This window comes from Phocoena sinus, chromosome 12 (assembly GCF_008692025.1).
Source record: "Phocoena sinus isolate mPhoSin1 chromosome 12, mPhoSin1.pri, whole genome shotgun sequence".
Taxonomy (NCBI): Eukaryota; Metazoa; Chordata; class Mammalia; order Artiodactyla; family Phocoenidae; genus Phocoena; species Phocoena sinus.
The window spans coordinates 31,345,504-31,365,361 of record NC_045774.1 but is presented as its reverse complement, the minus strand read 5'-3'; positions in this window follow the sequence as shown (position 1 = coordinate 31,365,361).

The window sequence follows — 19,858 nt, the reverse complement described above, 5'->3', positions numbered from 1 at the left end:
ATGGGAGCAGAGCCAGCGTTATACCTAAGAGTTAAAAAAATCACCGAGTGATTTAAGGAACATATAAAACCTCTCTGTTTAAAAATATCTTGCTTATAGATGCCTAAAATTTCACCTATAATTAGGCAAGGGGGTGGTTAATAGATTTCAAATTATGGACTTCTCCGTTCCATGGGTTGTCACTATCTAGTGTGCCATTCTAATTATTTATGGCTGTGTATCAAACCATCCCAACATCTAGTGACTTAAGACAACAGTAAACATTTTATTATGACTCTTGGTGTCTGTAGGGCAGGCATTCAGGAAGGGCTCAGCTGGGTGATTCTGGCTCATGGTCTCCCACGTGGGTCAGTCAGGCAGTGGCTGAGGCAGTGGAGGTCTGGAGCAGCTGGGGATGGACAGAGCATCTCTCTCTTTTTATATATATATGGTCTCTCTGCAAGCCTTCCTCACTGCATGGTGGCCTCAGGGTAATTGAATGATTGAAGATGTCAAGGAAGTGTATTCCACCTTCAAGAGGGAGTATTTCAGCTAAGAAGGCAGAAGCTGCATCACCTTTTATGACTCAGCATTGGAAGGCCAGCAGAGTTGTATCTGCTACGTCCTGTTGGTTACAAGTGAGTCACAAATCTGCCCAGGCTCAGGAGGAGGGGAATTAGATTCCCCCTCTGGTGGGGGAGCAGCAAGATCCTGGAAAGCATGTGGGATGGGAGATATAGTTGTAGTCATCTGTGAGAAATGCCATCTGTGGCCGGTGCTTAATTGGAAAGGCTTTAAGGGCCACACACAGGGTGTATGGGAATGCTGTAAAGTTTTGATGTGTGGGAGTAGGTGTGTGTGTCAGAAGGGGCACGTGCTGGGGCCCTGGGTCATGTATTTACCTACCCTGCGCTATGCGCTTTCTTTCTCCAGCCCTTTTATAAAATGAAAGTGTCCTGCCAGGAATATTCCTATATCGTTTTCTTCTTTGACAGAACACATCGTCTGCAAACGAAAGACAAAACGAAAACACAGGGAAAAGAAACAACCCCTTCTCCACACAAAATCCAGAGTGACTTAGAGAACGGAACATATCAAGGGAGTATATACAGTATGTAGAAAAGATTTTGGGGGGGAAAACCCCCAAACCAGAGCCTGGTTCCAAAAGATGTCATAGGAACCCACAGCTGTAAAGACTACAAAATGCAGAGAATATCTGTGTATTTTTGGGGTGGAGGTTGTCTTGGGGGTAAACTTCTTAGAAAAAAATTATAAAATTTGACAGAATGTTTTACATGGAAATTAAAAGCTTCAGTATGGCAAAAGAAAACATTAAAAAAGTTAATAGTCAAACAATCAGATAGGCTGGGAAAAAAATGTTTGCAATAAACATAGCAGAGGATTATATTTCAAAGAGCTTCTAGCAAATGTACAAGCAAGTTATAAACAATCCAGTAGAAAAATGGCCTAAGGATATCAACAGACAGTCCACAGAAAAGAAAGGGAAAATGTCCAATAAATAGATGAAGCTTTGTCATCTGGGAAATGCAAATTAAAACAAAAATTAGCTACCATATTTAACCATTAGATTCCAAAATTAAAAATGATAATATCAAATGCTGGCTAGGGTATGAGGAACTCATATGCATTGTTGGTGAGATTGTAAATTGCCATAATTTGTACAAAAATTATCTGGGGGGCTTCCCTGGTGGCGCAGTGGTTGAGAGTCTGCCTGCCGATGCAGGGGACACGAGTTCGTGCCCCGATCCGGGAGGATCCCACATGCAGCGGAGTGGCTGGGCCCGCGAACCATGGCCGCTGAGCCTGCGCGTCCGGAGCCTGTGCTCTGTGGCGGGAGAGGCCACAGCAGTGAGAGGCCCGCGTACCGCAAAAAAAAAAAAAAAAGAAAAAAATTATCTGGTATTTTTATTAAAGTTGAAAATGCCTATATTTTTAACATAGCAATGTATGTCTTTGAGAATATATTTAACAGAAAAAAACTTATGTATCAATGTTTACATTAAAGAATGTTTATTATGACAATTTTCTTATTTACAAAAGCTAGAAAAAACTGAAGGTCTGTGAATATGGTAATGACTGAATTTTTAAAAGGTGGAATTTTAGTCTATAGAATACTATGTAGTAAAGTAAAATAAAAAGGTATATCACTGTTTCTTGTCTTAGACATAATTCAGTATATAATAAAGTGAAAAAAGTTACAGAATAGTATTTTTGTGTATATACCTATTATAACTTATAATATGTAAGTATAAATAAAATGATAAATATACACACATATGATTATTTAAATAAAGAAAGTGTAGAAGGAATCATTTGACATTGTTGGTGGGATTAACAAAGTGTTATTAATACCCATTTGGGATGAGATAGAAGGGAAACCTAATTTTACTTTACAAACATCTTCATCTTTGGAAATGTTTCTCCAAGCTTGTATGGGTGTTTGATCCAAAAGACTAAAGAAAAGGGATATCCATTACATGTTGGCTAGCCCAGCTCCTGGTCAAATAAATAGCCACTGAATGAATAAGTGAATATCTTGGATCCATTGTCTCACTGATGTATGTCTCTGTTTCCTGCTTAGAGGGAGCCAGAGATTTCTGCAGTTAAATCCATTAAAAACAAAAAATCACAGGGATAATACTTTTGTTCTTCCCATGAGGAAGGTTATTCCAGTAAATCAAGTTTCTATTTTGATAATTCAGGTCTATGTAGTATCATCAAAATAATTCTAGGAAAAATCAAGAAACAGAAAAAATGTAAATGTCTCTACTGCTGCTTTATTTAGTTGGAGGATCAAAGATTTGCAGCACAGATTTTCCAACTTGATTCAGTTTTTCTGCCCAAATCGACTAGAAAATTTTCATTTCATGCAATTACAGCTCTTTATCACCCTTCATTATAAAATGTTTCACTTTAGGAATAGACCATTTTTGAGAACGACAAGCTTTCTGGAGTGATTAAAAAATTCTAGCTAGCACCTCATCCTTTTGAAAATGGAATTTGAACAAAATCCAATTTTGAAATCCAGTTTCAAAATGCAACTTCCTGTTTGGAGGACTTCACTGTAAAACCCATCAATACTAACAATGTACCCAGTAAGAGTCCATGTTTCTATTCATTACATTATTTTTATCACCTGATTACAACCATGGCTTAATTTCTGATGAAAATTCAGAGGTGGTCACTTACTGTCCTCATTCTCGAGAGAGGAGGGGAGAGGCGCCTCCTTCTACATTTTTGCTTCTTCCTTAGGCATCCAACACTTCTATTACTTATACCCCAGATGGTGAGTTCTTTATCATGTACACAGGATAAAGGAGCAGGACCTCCTCTGGACGTAACGCGAGACCCTGTGCCTTACCTCCTGGGCTATTCCGTGAAGGCAGAACCCCCACTAGACAAAGAAGCTTCCCATATACTCCTGCTTCTCCCAGTTCCCTCGTACCTGTCTAGTCTGGGAGCTCTACAGAAAGCCTGTGCCCTTGGGAAGGGAGCGTTCGCTTTCTCTCTCACCTGCAGACAGGTTGGGAGGCTTACGTGGGCCTCGGTTAGTGTAGCCCACATGATAGAGGCAGGAACACCTCAGGTGCCTTTGAGAGTGTTTGGGCACAGGAAATACGGTACAATGCAAGGGTTTTTGTGTAGATAGGGAATTTTTCCAGGGGAGGGGACAGAAGCTCAATTTAGAAGGTCTTCTCACCTGCCAGACTGAGGGGACACGCAGCCGTCTTGAGCCAGGGACAGGCAACCCCTAGGAGGCTTACAGCCAAGAGGCACACTGGGAATTATGCATTTTCCTCTGGGGACAGACATTTTTCAGAGAGATCGGGACCCTGAGGGAACCACTTTAATTCTGTATTATTAGGGAGTGAGAGCACAGAAATTCAACTGAGCAGTTGCCATATATAAGAGCCAGACTTTGAGCTATTGTAGGAAGCCTGGAAATGTTGGGATGCTGGCATTAAATGTCATCTAATGAGGAAATGACCATTCCAACAAGACCAGCCTAAAATAGAAGAGGATCGGGGCACCATGCAGGTGCCTGGCAAAGGAAAAAACTCAGACCAGACCAGGAAAAAGATAATTCCTTTAACCCTCTCTAATGATCTCACTGATTCCCAATGAGGAGGGATTGAAAGTTAATAGAAAAACCACAGGGTATTCAATTTGTAGTTTCAATGAATTAGCATATATATATATATATATATATATATATATATATATTCACGGTTAAGTTACTTTTTAAAATAAGTTTTCTGTAATTCTTGTTGTTTGTGTGTGGAATTATGCATTTGTGTCTCCCTCCTCAGGTGTAAAGCAAATGGAGTCTGTCTCAGTCAGAGGGTCCCACAGGTACTGAACCCATTATAGAGAAGCCACAAAATCACACACATTGGTGCTATGACAGACAGACAGCCTTACCCAGCCTGGGTCCTAAGTGCTGCCCAGTGTTCCTCTCAGACATGGTCACTATTTGGCTCCCTGGACCCAGGTGCGTGGGCCAGAGGATGCGGGGAAGTGATGGAGTCACAGGCTGTTAGTTACACCATATCAGCCAATCAATTGAGGAAATTGATACACTTCAGTTTGGATCACATTTGTACATACCCTAAGGGAAGGTTTTAAAGACTCATTGATGTCAGTTGCAGATTCTGATTCAGTAAGGGGTCTGCAGGGGGGCCCAGAAATGGGCCTTTTCTATAAGAACCTCAGGTGGGTCCGATGCAAGTGGTCCATGGCCCACAGTTTGAGAAATACTGCTTTAAGGAAACTCTGGTTGTTGAGCTAAGTAAGCAATTGGCAGATTTATTGCAGGGTAAACAATTGAAATTTCACCGTGGCTATTTCCAGTCTAGGTGTGTAGACATGAGCTAACAGGTGTTGTCAACAAGCAGAATTTTTTTGGCCCAGTTCAGTTGGCTTGGCACTCTTAAGGCTGCCGTAAGCATCTTCCACACTGTATAGTGATTTCCTTCTCGGAGATGCCAAGTCAGACTCTCATAAATATGGAAAGGGGAAAAGGAATTTTTCATGCAGATTAAAAATCATACCCCAAGTTCAGCCTCTCTACCACTCCAAGTAAATTGATGAAAATAAAAGGTAAAATAGACAGAAAAGAGTAAAAAGAGGCAATGAATTGTTGTGAAAAGGTCAGCAAAATGCACTCCAGAGAAAGAAGTGTCAGCCTCCTGGGCACATTGGTAATTTGAAGGCCCACAGGACTCTGTTCTCTCTATGGGTGAGTTCCTGTTTCAGCCACTCAAATCAACACTATACATAAGTGATAGTGTGTTAAATTTTTTCTGAGTATATACTTACAATAGAAAAAAGTCTTTGGTGTGCTGGCAGAAATAAGAAATCAAAGTTCATCTCAAGAGACCTTAGAAAATCTAGGGCAGGATACTTTATGGAGATCACACTACTTCTGGAGCTTCCCTGCCATGGGAATCAAGAGATTTATCCCTCTTGACCTCTACATCTGTGGTGGACGTTTTTAAATCGGTGTGCCCTCAAAAGAAGGTAATTCAAAGCTGATTTTAAAGTTCTTCTCCTACCTCCTCTAATACCGTAATTGATAAGGTCAACTCTTGATGGTTATTGTAACTCTGACCTGGCTTAGCACAATCTCACAGACAACCTAAACCTCAGCTGGAATGATGTGCTAGCCTTCAGTACTTAGTCTGAACTTTATCTCCTTCAGTCACTCTTTGTTGAAGATGCTGATAAGCTACGGGGAACAAGACACAGCTAAAGTGAGGCAGGTGGAGGATATACATTGATAAGATACAAAAAATCCTGGTTCCTGACCTTGTGGATCTTAATGGGGTACCTATGGTATCTTCCTGTCCCTGAATTCACATCTACACTGAGCGAGCTCACTGCTTGGTAAACACAGTAGGCCCTTACTAGGTATTGCCTGAAAATCACCATGTACTGTGTTAATATTAAGTAATAATAGAATTAAAGTCTATCTTTCTTTTTAATCCACCTCGTCTCAACCCTTGTGTTTACAGGCAGTTCTCCTGTTTGGAGTGTACTTCAGGATAACACAGCAATCCCATGCCACCCCTTATTCTCTGTTTACGTAAACAGCCCATGCATGGAGCATCTATGTAGCTGTGGTAAGCACTTTGCAGGTGAGATGAGGGTAAAGAGAGAGGAAAGTAATAAACACAAAAGAGCATCCTTTTTTGAGAAAAAACAAGCAAACAGACCCCAAACCTCTGTTAAAAACAAAATAGAACAGGTTCTACTACTTAATATGTTTATGATGGTCTCACATCACTTATTTTTTTTTGAGTGTGCTTCCTTACCTGTAAAATGTGAATAATATCTACTTCAATGGTTGTCTTAAAAATCAAATGAAATAATTAAGGTTGTCAGATTTAGCAAATAAAAATAAAGTTAATATAAGTACACCCCATGTAATATACTAAAATACACATAAAAATTATTTGTTATTTATCTGAAATTGAAGTTTGCCTGTTGTCATATTTTTTCTGGTATCCCTAGAAATAATATGTGGTAATAATAGCGATTTGTCGAGTGTTTTTCATGTGCCAGGGACCACTAGGTACTTCAATTACATTGGCTGTCATTCCAACAGCAACTGAAAACAGTTATTACCTACCCCATTTTGCATATAGGGTAAGGAAGTTTTCCAAAATCAAATAGCCGGTAAATAGCATAGTCAATATTCAAATCCATTACATCATGCTGCTTCTTTAGTTGATAGAAACACTTTGAAATTGGAGAGTACCCAAGTGTTTTATTAGTACAAGTGGTCTCTCTGTTCATGAGTCCTATCCTGGGTATAGGAAAAGGGACTGTGTAAAGAGTAATGGGAATATGGGGATTAAGAAGTGTCATCAAGTGTAGGAAAAAGCCTGTATTTGCCTCTCACCTTCTGGGATGATGGTCTGTTCCCAGGAAATCTGTGTTTCTACGGATACCATGGCAAGGGCGTAGGGGCTCTGTAAAAACATCACGGTGTGTGCTGCAACACATGGGGTTATCTACTGCCAAGCCCATGCCAGAGGAGGGATTTGTTGACTAGCTGGGCCTTGAAATAAATTAGTTATGTAAGCAACCATATTCACATTTTTATTGATACTTTCTCAGGCACCTTTCAAATAACCAGAATATCCTAGATAATGGGTACCATTGCCTATTACAAATGACAACTAAACAAAATTGCTATCAGGGATTTTCTCTAACTCCTCTCTTTCTACCCTCCCACCCACCAATAACTTCCAATTTTGCCGGTAGGTAACAACATTCAGCTATATCACCTATACTTCCAATCTTTCAAGTACAGTCAGAACTTCATTCATTCATTCATTTATTCAACAAGCACTTATATAGCACTTTCCAGACACTGTTTTAAGCACTTTCCAAATATTAACTCATTTAATTCTCATGATCAACCTATAAAAGTAGGTATTGTTATTACTCCCATTGAAATTTGGAATGGTACCCCAGGTTCCTACGAGGATCTTTTGGTGAACAATAACAACTCCCTCCCCCAAAGATGTCCATGCTTTGATCCCTGGAACCTATGAATACGTTATATGACAGAGCAAAGGGACTTTGTAAATGTAATTAAAGTTATAGATCTTAAAATTGGGAGTTTATGCTGGATTTTTGAGGTAGGCCCAATCCAACCATACCAGCCCTTAAAAGCAGAGAACTTTCTCTGACTGGAGGCAGAAGGGATGCAGCAGAAGGAGAAGTCAGAGATGAGAAGCATGAAGGGGACTTGATACATTGTTGCTGGTCTGAAGATGGAGGTCATGGCATGATGGGTTATGCAGGTGGCCTTAAGTTGCTCAGGGGGACTCCCGGCTGACAGCCAGTGAGTGAATGGGAAATTCAGCCCTGCTGCCATGAGGAACAGAATTGTGCCAACAACAGGAATGAGTGTGGAGGCAAACTCTCCTTCCAGATAGGGAGCTGCAGATGCGTGCTTGGGTCAGCCTTCTGAGACCCAGAGCAGAGGAAGAAGTTGAGCTCATGGGAACTGGCTGAAGAAAGGGTGGGCTAATACATTCGTATGCTATGAGCTGTTAACTTTGTGGTAATGTTTACAGCAGCGAAAGAAACCTAGTATAGATCTTAACATTTTAGGGTACCACTTTTTATTAATGTGTCTTAGTATGGTAGCCATATACTCCTCAGTTGACTAGAGTATTTAATTAAGTAGAATATTTCACTTTGTAATGACTGTGCTAACCGAGTATTCTTTGTATTGTACCACTGAAGAGGCTCAGTTTACAGTGTCCCAAGTAATGGACTCCCCACCCAATTCTAGGACTCAATCCCTACATTATTCATTTGCTTGGAAGGGGAAGCAGGCTCAAAGGAAACTCTGTAGAACAGAAGAGGGAAAGGTTCTTAAAGTGTTGAATCAGGGAAGGCAGCAGAGTAAGAGAGTTAAGGGCACAGCATCTTAGCCTGAGTCTGGTGGGTTTTAACTCAGGCTCCATGACTTACTAGCTATATGACCTTGGGAAAGTTACTTAATTGGGTTTTGGTTTATCTTCAAAATGCGAATGGTGATAAGAGTAAAACCTAGGATTGGCACCAGGATTTAATGAGTTAATATACATATAGAGCTGCTGGAATATGGCCTCTAGGGATATACGTGAACGATCTAGTGTTAGCTGTTACCATTAATCTTTGTTGCAGAAAGTGAAGATGGAAACAGACAAATAAGGAAAAGTTCACAATGATTTAAAATCAGAGAAAAACTTATTTCTGGCTGTGCCGTGCAACCTTGTGGGATCTTAGTTCCCCGACCAGGGATCAAACCCGGGCCCCCGGCAGTGGATGCGCGGAGTCCTAACCACTGGACCGCCAGGGAATTCCCTGAAAACAGAGAAATGGAAATTAAAATAACAATGAGATATCACTTAAGCCAATTCAATGGGCACAATTGAGAAGGCTGGATAGCGCCAGTGTCGGGGAGGATGTGGAATGTGGGTACCGCCCTTACCACTGCTGTTGGGAGTGAGATTTGTAGAGTCATTCTGTTGGTAAGGTAAATAAACACACCCCTGTGTTTTGAGTTCTCCTCAAAACATACCCCAAAATAAGGACTGGAAGGGAAGTGGTTTATTTGGGAGGTGACACGAAACCCTTATAGGGGTGCAGAGAAGTGAGGTAGAGAAGGAAAGGCACTCAATAAAGGACCTGTTTTCAAGCAAGTTACTACTGTGTGTTAATGGAGTTTATCTGGGGGAGTCTAGGAGCCAATGTAGAGTAAGACCCTCACAGTTTGCCCCCCCGCCCCCCCCCCCCAAGGGGTGAAAGAGCTGGAGTATTTTTTTTTTTTTTTTTTTGCGGTACGCGGGCCTCTCACTGTTGTGGCCTCTCCCGTTGTGGAGCACAGGCTCCGGATGCGCAGGCTCAGCGGCCATGGCTCACGGGCCCAGCCGCTCTGCGGCATGTGGGATCTTCCCGGACCAGGGCACGAACCCGCGTCCCCTGCATCGGCAGGAGGACTCTCAACCACTGCACCACCAGGGAAGCCCTGGAGTATTTTAATATAACTGTCATTAGGCATTGATTGAGGTCTGCTGAGAAAGCCCACAGGCAAAGATATGCAGATGCTGGCACTGGGCAGCTGGGGAGGCTTGTCTGTGTGAGTGCTGGGGAGGCCGAGGGGATACAGGTATGGTGCTGATAGTCTCTGTGCAGGGTGGCCAAGGGCTTCCACTCCTGGGCATGAGCCTAAAGGAATGATACGAGGATGTTCTTTGCAGCATTATTTGTGGTGTCAGGGAATTCTAGGCAAGCTGAGTGACCATCACTGGGAGAGTAAATATATACAACGTGAAGAATGGGCATATTATACAGTAGTTAAAAGCAACATAGCTACATAATGTATCTGAAAAATAATCCTGAGTGAGATTTGAAACAGAATGAAACCTATAACACACACACACACACACACACACACACACACACACACACACCAAGGAATATTTTGTAGCAACACATTTAATGAAAAAAAAACCAAACACATCAGAAAATGTTTCTTTTCTTTGAAAAGTAGTTAATTTACATTGTGTTAGTTTCTGATGTATAGCAAAGTTATACAGTTTTATATGTGTATACATTTTCAGATTCTTTTCCATTATAGTTTATTACAAGATATTGAATACAGTTCCCTGTGCTATACAGTAAGACCTTGTTTATCTATTTAATATACAGTAGTTTGTATCTGCTAATCTCAAACTCCTAATTTATCCCTCCTCCCCCACTTCCCCTTTGGTAACCATAAGTTTGTTTTCTATGTCTGTGAGTTTGTTTCTGTTTTGTAAATCAGCTCATTTATATCATTTTTTTTAAGATTCCACATACAAACAATATTATATAGTATTTGGCTTTCTCTGTTTGTCTTACTTCAGTTAGTATGATAATCTCTAGATCCATCCATGTTGCTGCAAATGGCAATATTTCATTCTCTTTTTATGGCTGAATAATATTTATATGTATATATATATATATATATATATATATATATATATATATACCACAATTTCTTTATCCATTCTTCTCTTGATAGACATTTAGGTTGCTTCCATGTCTTGACTATTGTAAATAGTGCTGCTATGAATATTAGGGTGCATGTATCTTTTTGAATTAGAGTTTTCTCCAGATATATGCCCAGGAGTAGGATTGCTAGATCATATGTTAACTCTATTTTTAGTTTTTTAAGGAACCTCTATACTGTTCTCCACAGTGGCTGCACCAGTTTACACTCCCACCAACAGTGTAGGAGGGTTCCTGAAAAGTTTTGTATAAGGGAGTGGAGGAAAGGGAATTTGCTATGAGAACAAGACAATAAATGAACAAAAAAATATATAAATAATATAATTTTTAACATCACGAAAGGGGATCTTCTATAGATCGTTGATGAAAATGTGCTATGAACTAAGGAGTTATTTCTCATGTGTTGGTTTCCTGGACTTCTATCTCCTCAATGGTAAGTCTATTACATGAAGAGGGTGTCTGCAGGGAGAGGGCAGTGGAGGTCAGAGCACTGAGACCTGCTCTGAGGAAAAAGGGGAGGGGCTGAGGTCACGTTGGGGTGTAGGGGTTACCTGGACATCCCTACCTGGGGGCTCGAGTGTGAGCCAGGCTCAGCCTAAAACAAGCAGAAGTGCAGTGGGGGTAATGCCAAGCCAAGCAGAGAGCCAGGAAGGAGAAACAGGACAAGGCAGCCCCCGGCAGAGGCTGGGGCGTAGGGTTCATGCAGCAGGTTCTAAGGCAAAGTTAAGTGGATGACCCCTCAAAAGCAACTTTTACATGCTTTTATCTGCCACTATCAGATAAGAGGAAAGATTTCTTTCTTGCCCCAATGAAACTGTTAGGAGTATTAAAATTTATGTAAAATACTAAATACAATTTGAAGGTGCTTATACTAGTTAGCGATGACTCAGATTTTTAGTTTAATATAGTCTTTATACAAACAATGGGCTTGAGTTCCAAATGGGGTATAATTATTTTTTTCCCGTTTGGTCTCTTTAAACCCTAATTTTTCACTTAAAAAATCTGTTTGTACTAGTCAAGAACAACAACCTAGCCTTTTGTGATTTCCAGCAAGCACAGTGCAAATATTTAACAAATGTGCATTATGGAGTGGATCGTTTTGCACAGCATGCATAAGAAATTTGTGGATTTAAATTTAATTTGGAAGCACAATGAATTCAGGGTACCATTCCCAACACAGTTGGGTAGATAAAGATTAAAAAGTCCTAGTCTCTAAATTTGATCTGTCTTCAGGATGTATTATGCTGTTATTATAAGTCAATGAGTGTTCCAGAAAGAGAATAACAAAATTTTCAATAACACGGGTATTTTTTTAATATCACACTTCCAGAAGGAATTTAGAAATAGGGCTTTTGCTCTCAGATAGTACCTAGAAAGAAATGATCTGATCAAGGGCTTGGAAAAATTAGCAGTGATTTCAGTTCATTACAGAGGTCTTATCTTCCATCACAACCCGCTTAGCACCCATGTGTTGTGTTATGAAGCGTTCTGGCTGATCTACTTAGATGGATGGTAGGATTATTTCTGCCTTCTTAGTCTACGTGTTGCTGAACTCTGATCTGTCAGAACGGTTCACTGTGGCAGAATGCCTTCCATTGTCAATGCTAAGAATCCTATTTAATGACAAATTATAAAATTTCTGAGTAGCTCCCAGCTGAAATAGTTTGTTTGTATTCTCCATAACAAATCCTTCCTTTGCAGTAACTGCTATTTCAGAGGAGACTGTAGGCATTTAAAAAATCTGGGTCACTCCTCATGCACTACAGAAAGAAATCTATGACAGACTAAGGCCTAAGGACCCATCTGTAGCTATGTGAGAACTGTGGGAGGTTGTAAATAAAGGCAGTGGGGGGCCCAGAGTAGCTTTCAGACCCTGACCTTCAGCACCAAGATTGCCATATACTGTAATGAAAACTGTGTGTGGGAAAAAACGGAAAAAGGATGTCTTTATGTAAATATATAATTAGAATGCTAATCAGATTCATGTTAATAATGAGGATTTTCACATTGGGGAAAGGTTGACAGAGGAATTGGGTTATATGGGAGGATCATTAAAGCTCAGCAAATAGGATTTTTTTCCCCTAACATTGACCATTGTTAAAGGAATAGTCACATTAACCTCTTTTTGTTTAAAATAAAAAAGTCACACTGATATTTATTAGGGCAAAAGGTCATTCACAATATTTACCTCTGATTGGTCAAGGATTCAAGTGGCAGAAGGCAAGACGTTTATGTTCCAGGTTATCAAGGTCACACAAGTATACAACACAAACTCGGAGACCCTCTTAGGTCTTACCCTGATGGGTAAGAGTGCAGACGTTGAGGAAGACCCATAGCTAGACTCTGCCAATTACTGGCTTTGTGACCTTGGGAAAACGACTTCATCTCTCTGTGTCTCATCTATCTATCTATGCAAGGGGTTTAATGTCAGGATATAATTAGAATGCTGATCATATTCACAAAAACAATGAATATTTTGATATTTTAATATTGATAGGGTTGTTGTGAGCATTAAATCAGTTAATACAGCAAAGTAACAGCATCTAGTATGTTAAAACCTTCAATAGGTACTAGCTGTTAATAATTCTTACTTAGTGACTTAAAAAAAAAAGACAGACTCCCTGTATCAGAATTTTTAGTATTACTTGAAGGTTATGATTATGAGTGAGCATTGCCAAATTCATTTCTACCTTTTAACAAGCTTCTAGATTACTTCCTCAGATTGACATTTACCAACCTGGGTAACACCTCCAGTATTTACTGAGCTTCTATCCTCTGCCTCATAAGCTTATCGGCTGAGTACAGTGGGGCACACTGAGGATGCTCTGAACTTGAATGCTGCTGATTTTCATGTGTATTAGTTTGGTAGGTCTGACATAACAAAATACCACAGATGGGTGGTTTAAACAGCAGAAATTTATTTCCTCACAGTCCTAGAGGCTAGAAGTTCAAGGTCAAGGTGTCCACAGCATTGGTTTCTTCTGAGAATCTTTTTCTTTGGCTTGTAGATGGATGCCTTCTGATGTCTTCTCATGGTTTACCCTCTATACGTGTCTATCTGTGACCTCATCCCTTTTTGCAACCCTATTGGACTAGGGCTCACACATACGACCTCATTTTACCTTAATTACCACTTTGAAGGCTCTGTCTCCAAGTACAGTCACATTCTGAGGTACTGAGGGTTAGGACTTCAACATACGAATGGGAGGGGACAGTTCAGCTCCTACAAGGAGTGTTGCTTTCTAGTTGGGAGGCAGAAGGCACTGCAGCTGGCTTCAGCAGATGCAGCTCGATCTTGCCTCGGGGTTTGGCATCAATCATTATCTCCCTCAGAGGATTTTATGAAGTCCTGGTTCAATAGCTCAAGTGACTAGTCACATCATATCACTCTTTCTCTGACTTTGATCCAGTTTTGATAATAACACCAGCTAACATATGTACAGCACTTACTATGTACCAGGCGCTATGCCAAGTGTTTTCCTTGTATTTTCATTTCCTTCTTGATGACTCTATGATCCACTTAATTCATGCTTAAGGCAGTGTTACCCAAAAGAAACATGGTCAGCTATCAAAACATAATTTTAAAATGACCATATTCATGACTAGCATTTCCTCCATACCATAAGAGGTTATATATAATATGTATGATTACATGTATAAGATTATCTATCTATCTATCTATTTAAAGGGCAATATCAAGAGCCCCTTTCCTCTCCTATCCACTTTTCTAGTATTCCCAGATCTCTAGTCTTTCTCTTCTCCAAAATCCTTGGAAAATTCTTCTCTTGTCCTAGTCCTAGCATAGGCATATCTTGAGTTATAGTCCTCCTGATCTTCTATCCCAATTCTACATCACAAAAGCCCTAGGAACAACTTTGGCAATAACAGGGCCTTCCTTGGAAGATATGGGAGCAAAATAACTTGAGAGGCCACCACCAGAATCTCCTTTTGCAGACAAAGAAAGGGAAAGGCTGGGCATCCTCAGGCTCATAATTTGTCTCTTTACATGAGCATCACCTTCCTTAATCCCTACACCAACTCTGGGCTAGATTCTATTTTTTTTTTTTTTTTTTGCGGTACACGGGCCTCTCACTGCTGTGGCCTCTCCCATTGCAGAGCACAGGCTCCGGACGCGCAGGCTCAGCGGCCATGGCTCACAAACCCAGCCGCTCCGCGGCATGTGGGATCTTCCCGGACTGGGGCACGAACCCGTGTCCCCTGCATCGGCAGGCGGACTGTCAACCACTGCGCCACCAGGGAAGCCCTAGGTTCTATTCTTATCTCCATTTTTCAGATGAGTGAAATGAGGCTTAGAGAAATTAAAGAGCAAGGAATTATCAGACCTTGAACTTGAACATCTGCAGTCTTATTCCAAAGCCTATACTCTGAGTCACTGCCCACACTGCACTTTAATGGGGCTAGTGTGCTTGCCATTATTCTTGGTCACCCATCATTTGAATGTTCTTATACTTGAGAATACTGCACAAAATTTCCTAGAGTTCATGTGCTATGATAGAAGGTGACACTGCCTTATATCCCCTTTCACAGCCTCCCTTGCAGCTAGGCACATGGACTTGGCTCTGCCGGTCCTACTCCACTCTCTGTCCTCTACTTCCAACCCCTCAGTGCCCCCAGAGTCACACAGTTGTTGCTTTGGAAGCTAGTGACATAAAGAAGCATAAGCCATACACAATGCACTCTGGGGATGGGGGCAGCTGCATCTATTATCTACAGCTGGTTGTGTCTGAGAGGCAAGCAGTGCTTGGCATCTCCACTGGACCAGGTTTGTGTTGTGATTTGGCAGGTGGCCCTGCCTGAATGTCCCCAAAGCCTGCTTCTCTGGCCTACCCAGAGATTCTGTGAGTCATCAACACCATTGTAATGAATCCTCTTTCTGCTTAATTTAGCTAGACATAGTTTCTGTTGCTTGTAAAGATGAACTCAAACTGGTTTGAGTGCTAACTGAGCTTTTTTGTGTGTTTGTTTTCATCAGGCTACTACATTATTCTCCAGTCTCTCCCAAGAACATTCCTTGCCTTATCCTCAAAAGCCTTCCCTCTCACACATGTTCCCAGGAACTAACATTATGTCCTTAAAGTTTCACCCTGTGACTGAGCCTAGCTTGCTACCTGCTACTAGACCAACTAACGTCACTGGTTTCCGGATGTTGCCTAGTCTGTTGACCCCATGTGTTAAGTACCTGCTGCAGATATGTCTGTAAAGATACAGAATATAAAAGAGCTCAAAACCCAGAGCTCATTATCAGGAGTAGAGAGCTTGGTCCTGTCAATGAGACACGTGCACCAACTGAATTCTACATCTTCCCCCTTCCTCTGCTGTCTACTTTCCAATTTTCTTTACATAGATTTTGGATGTGCCAAAATACAAATCTCACTTGATGTTTTTTATATTACAATCATTGTGAAAATATTTATGATAGAGTCAAAATGCTTTTGGCTGAAAGTGACTGAAATCTAGCTCATGCCAACTTAAGAATTCTAGGAATCCTGACGATGAATATGGCTTCAGGCATGGCTAAATCTAGGTGCTCCAACAGTATAATTAGGGCTCTGTCATTGCCTCCCTTAATGGGTCTCTCCATTTTCCAGGCAAGATCATTATCTATCTATAACCCCAGGCTAATATCTCACCAGTTTAACAACAAAAGTTTAAAGAGACAGTATTTCCCCCAAAGTCTGAAATACACCCTTCTGAGGAGGATTCTGATGAGCTAGTCTGTGTCTGTGGTAGAAGAGGATGGAGTGCCATAGTGGACAGATTTACTGGGTCCACATACAGAGTTTGGCATGTAAATCTCCAAGGAAGTGTAGGATGCTGCTTCCAGAAGAAAGAAGAAAGATGCCTGGTAGTCAAAACCAGGAGATATCTACACAAAGATCTTGTCAGCTAACATAAATGTTTATGTACTAAGTTCCAGTGTTCACATCTCCATCCTTGCCTTGCTTGAACTCTCAGCATCATTCAACACATGGGAATTTTGCTCAGTCTTGAAATGCTTTTTTGTTTTCCTGTGAGTTTATGTCATCATACTTGTTTTCCCCTACCCTCCTGATCCTTCCTTCTCATTCTTCTTTGCCAGCTTTTTCTCTTCTAAATGTTGAAGTACCCTCAGCCTCGAACTTCCATCTTTTCTTGATTTATTTTCTCAAATGAATGATCTAGGTAATCATAATTAATCCCCAAATAATAAATAATATAATAGTGATAATAATGATGGCAAATACTTTTCTAGCACCAGGTGCTAGGCACTGTTTTAAGTACGCTATGTACATTAAATACTTTAATCTACCACAGCCCCTATGAGGTATTATCACAGTGATGGTTAAATGTATGCGTCAATTTTTTTTTCTTTCTTTATTATTTATTTATTTTTACATCTTTATTGGAGTATAATTGCTTTACAATGGTGTGTTAGTTTCTGCTTTATAACAAAGTGAATCAGTTAGACATACACATATGTTCCCATATCTCTTCCCTCTTGCGTCTCCCTCCCTCCCACCCTCCCTATCCCACCCCTCCAGGCGGTCACAAAGCACCAGGCTGATCTCCCTGTGGTATGTATGCGTCAGTTTGACTAGCTGGGGGTACCCAGATCAACCATTATTTCTGGGTGTGTCCAAGAGGGTGTTTCTGGATGAAATTAGCCTTTGGATTGGTGACCTCAGGACAGCAGATTACCCTCCTCAGTATGGGTGAGCATCAGTCTATTTGTTGAAGGCCTGAATAGAACAAAAAGCAGGGGAGGGAAGAATTCGCCTTGTTTTTCCTTCCTGCCTGTTTGAGCTGGGACATTGGTCTTCTCTTGCCCTTAGACTGGTATTTAAACCATGATCAACTCTGGTTCTCAGGCCTTTGGACGTGGATTGAATTACACCACTGGTCTTTCTGGGTTTCCAGCTGGGAGATGACAGCTCGTGAGACTTTTCGGCCTCCATAATCACATAAACAGATTCCTCATAATGAATCTCTCTCTCTCACACCAAACAAATTCAGGAAAATTGTATTTGGTGAAATGCAAAAAATCTATACTCATCTCCTAACAAACGGGCATTTAAAAAAGAAAAACACTTCAGAATTCTTACATGAAAAACACATATGAGGGTTAAAAAAAAAAAAGAAGAGGTGATTAAGTACTCTTAAAAAGACAGTTGAGGTAAAAATAGAAAACATTCCAACTGGACTTCCCTGGTGGTGCAGTTTTTAAGAATCCGCCTGCCAATGCAGGGGACACGGGTTGGATCCCTGGTCCAGGAAGATCCCACATGCCGTGGAGTAACTAAGCCTGTACACCACAACTACTGAGCTTGCACTCTAGAGCCCGTGAGCTGCAACTACTTAGCCCACAGGCTGCAACTACTGAAGCCCTTGCGCTCTAGGGCCCGCGTGCTGCAACTACTGTGCTCGCATGCTGCAGCTACTAAAGCCCTCGTGCCTAGAGCCAGTGCTCTGCAAAAAGAGAAGCCACTGCAATGAGAAGCCCGCGCACAGCAACGAAGAGCAGCCCCCACTCACCACCACTAGAGAAAGCCCGTGCGCAGTAATGAAAATGCAATGCAGCCAAAAAACAAACAAAATTCCAATTAAATTTCCTATAAAGATTAGTCAATTTTGAAAGTGAGGGAAATGTAATAGGAAGTGAAATATACTTGCAGAAATTTTGGATGTTATATGTTTAAAAATCTCATTGTAACCAGTGCAAACAAGTATTCCTGGACAGTCGACTCCGTGTGGCACCGTCTTACCCCTGGGAAGTGACTACTGACAAGATAGCTGTCTAGCTCCTGCTTTGTATGGTGGGAAGACTGAAGACATGTAAACAAATAGGTAAGATCTTTCCAGGGGTGGCTGGGTGCTATGAGGAGAATAGAGGAGAAGGTTGTTTTGGAGCATGATTGGTTTAATCCATCACTTTACTTTATATCACTTAAGCAAGGAAGGCACCAAATACAAATCTCATTCTGTTGCTAGTTTCCTAAAGATGACATTGAGGGCCTGATCTTTTAGAGCACACAGTGGTCTCTCCCGAGATAGAACTATTTTAGAAGATACTGTGAAATGAATCTGAAATAATCATTATCTGTGACTTAATTTAGAAACTAGTCAGGGTCACACTTAATAGCATGATAAAAATGTTTTAGCTGCTTTCCCTCTGCTCAGGGCTGACGGAAGATTTTAGGCAAACACATTCTGCAGGGCTGGGGACAGGGCAGGCTCTCAATAAATTTCACCAATATTTTGGGGAGAGGTGGGCAAGATAATTTGTTGGTTTGCTCTAAACAGAAAGGGGAAAGGTTAGTGAACAGAAAAGGGAAAGGGAGAGAGAGATACAAAAAGATGATGGTAGGCTGGGTCTAAATTAGGTGAAAATGTCTACTAAATGGATGGAGAAACATTTTTAAGATTGTGGTGATGACTTTTTCACTTAAAGTTATTTGTAAAATGTTTAGACAAATTGGCTTTTCGGATGCTCAAAAATGGGCCAAAACTTTTGCTTCCAGGAAGATGGAGTAGACACATTTCCCCCTATTCCTCTTGAAATTACAACTAAAAGCCCTGGACGTGACATTTGTAGCAAACACAAGAAGACTCTGAAAGTTGGAGACAAGAAGGCAGACTGCCTTGGGACCTTGGGACATGAGGAAGAAATGATACAGTGGTGAGTTCTTTGGATTTTCTTTTAGCTTCATATGTCCCAGGCCAGGAGCTGAAGGAGCCATCACCTAGAAATGCCCATGAGTACATCATATAGAGTTGCCCCTTGGTATCCACAGGGAATTGGTTTCAAGTTCCTTTTATAAAACAGCATAGCATTTGCTTATAACCTGTGCACATCCTCCCATATCTTTTAAATAATCTCTGGATTATTATGATACATAATACAATGTCAATGCTATGTCAATAATTATTGGCACATGGCAAAATCAAGTTTTGCTTTTTGGAACTTTCTGAAATTTTGAGGGCAATATTTTTGATTCACAGTTGGTTGAATCTGTGATGAGGAACCCAAGGCTATAGACGGCTGATGGCACTATTATCTTTCAGAATGTCAGCTGTCTGACTCTGTTGATCTCAGGTACTACTGACTTAGTGTGATGGTGAGGCTAGCAGATGGTGAGCCTTTCGAGTGCACAGTAAAAATACTTGATGGGTGATTTTCTTTTTCCTCCCATGAATGCACTGTCCACTTCAGTTCCAGTGGAGACAACTTTCATTTCTTCAGTTATGCTGCATATTTAGTTTTATTCTGTGATGATTTAATGTCATTTATAGATTGGTGTTC